At 42.5% G+C, this 2,006-nt stretch overlaps 1 pseudogene; it reads left to right on the top strand.

Annotated features, from left to right (window-relative positions):
- The first annotated feature begins 80 nt into the window (after positions 1 to 80).
- LOC107701790 (zinc finger protein GLI2-like) overlaps positions 81 to 2,006 on the top strand; it is a 109,190-nt pseudogene continuing 107,264 nt past the window's right edge.

Raw genomic sequence — 2,006 nt, 5'->3', positions numbered from 1 at the left:
CATGTGTGTACAGGCCCACACAACAGAGAGAGAGAGAGAGAGAGAGAGAGAGAGAGAGAGAGAGAGAGAGAGCATTGAAAACAGATCATTGGGGGTCTCACCGCAAACTCTTCTGTTGTTTCTATTTCCCAAACTTCTCCGAGGATTCCGCAGACGAAAACTTCCTTCGTTCGCTCTCAGTGATGGACCGTAAAAGTTAGAAGAAGAATCCGAGAGTGTCCGCTGAACTTGTCCGACCGGTCCTCGCCTCAGAGCCGCCGCTTTCCGCGCAGATCTTCGCTCGTGTTTTGATGGATGTTCGCGGGACGCGCTTCTGTTTTCTGGAGCCAGAAAGTTGAAGAAAGACTTTGACTCTTCAGAGCTGGTAAGTAATTCATATGAACACGTTATAAATGCACATGCGTGTTTAACGAACAGTTAACGCTTTTAAAATTGTTACATTATTATTATTGTTTATGGACTCGTATGGAAAGAAAATCCCATCGGCTCTTTTGCATTTTTTTTCTGGCACACAAAACTCTTACTTTAAGAGTTCATTTTAGGAGTTAAATTGCATTACAAATACGAGCTATAGAATCGAATAGAGTTGCTTTTCGACTCTTGTTTGACTCCTGACACTGGAATCCCAAACATTCTGCAATTTGATCCATATGGGGGAAGATGTGATCAGAAGGTGCCAGGCACCAGTCCTAAACACATCTACTCATCCAGGCGTGTTAGAACGAGTCTGCATGCGTTAGATTATTCATTAATGCGTGTGCATTTAATATTTCATAGTCCAGTCTTCTTAGTGCATGTGCAATTTAATTTCCTTCCGAAGTTTTAAAGTTTAACTTTGTGGAGGGAAAATATGTGCATTGCACTAAAGTGTATTTTCTTGGTTGATTTTTTATTTTGTATTTTTTTTTTGGCATTAAAATAAGCATGGTCGTTTTTTATTGATACTAGCAGTAAACAGTGTAATAGAGGCTAATGAATGCAAACAGAAGTTCAGAGAGCTGTTGAGAGTCCAAAGACCTGATGTTTGCTCTTCAGACTTCCTTTTTCTTTCTCTGTTTGCTTTTCCTCCTGAAATACAATCGATTTCTGTGATCTCTCTCGGCCGTTACGGCGCTTGTTGTGTGTTAAAAAATTAGATATAGAAGACGAGGAGCCATAACAGGCTCCAAAAAGCTCTAATTGGCCCATTTAAATCCTGTAGGAAAAAGCAAAAAGCATTTGGTGGGAGTGAGTTCACATCCATTAGCATGAGAAAACAGTTTTAGTGCATTTGCCATTGTGCGCAATGAAGAGTTCTAGCAGTCAGAATAAAGGATGTGAAAGAACGACGGGCCCATTCAGGATTATTCAGGTCCGGCCGAGCTGATGGTCACCGGGGCCCCGGGGGCCTCTTTCATCTCCTCCGTAGCCTTTTTCACACATCCCGCTCTCTCAGTGTCCGTCAAGCCCTTTCTCACTGGAGAAGAATTTAATGAAGCGAATGGTGCGAAAGCAGAGGAGCTGAAAATACCGGAGGCCTGAATGGAAACAGAGTAAAACTCCCCGCCGAGACGCTTCAGAAGTTAAGACAAGAGCGAGAGAGAGTCGGCATTCAGCGCTCGACACATCGCCACCAATTAACGCTAAATAAAGCTCAGCCGGTTCCAGGTGAACAAACCGTGGAGGAATCGCTTAAAGCTGTTTTTATTCCATGCCAGATGTCTGGAGCCGTGCACATAGTTCCAGGCTATTTGTGGAGGAATTTCGGGACAATTTCCAAATTTAACATAATGATTTAGGGTATTAAGAATTGGTTTAAAAAGGCCACTTTGGTGGATTTTCCTGTGCGAAGCATCTTAATTTTTCTCTCTGCACTAAAATACTTCATGCTTTTTCATACATGTTTTAGAAAAACCGCTTCATTTTGGAATAGGATGCTTTTAGACCTCAGAAGTGACGCCTGGTTCAAAGTGATTGGAGTTTGATGACCATTAACGTCCCGTTCTGAAGGGCTTTGCTCAGGATTG

The sequence above is a fragment of the Sinocyclocheilus anshuiensis genome, unplaced genomic scaffold (assembly GCF_001515605.1).
Source record: "Sinocyclocheilus anshuiensis isolate Anshui unplaced genomic scaffold, SAMN03320099.WGS_v1.1 scaffold2184, whole genome shotgun sequence".
Lineage (NCBI taxonomy): Eukaryota > Metazoa > Chordata > Actinopteri > Cypriniformes > Cyprinidae > Sinocyclocheilus > Sinocyclocheilus anshuiensis.
The sequence above is the reverse complement of the archived record's forward strand: the minus strand, read 5'-3'. Positions and strand labels throughout refer to the sequence as shown.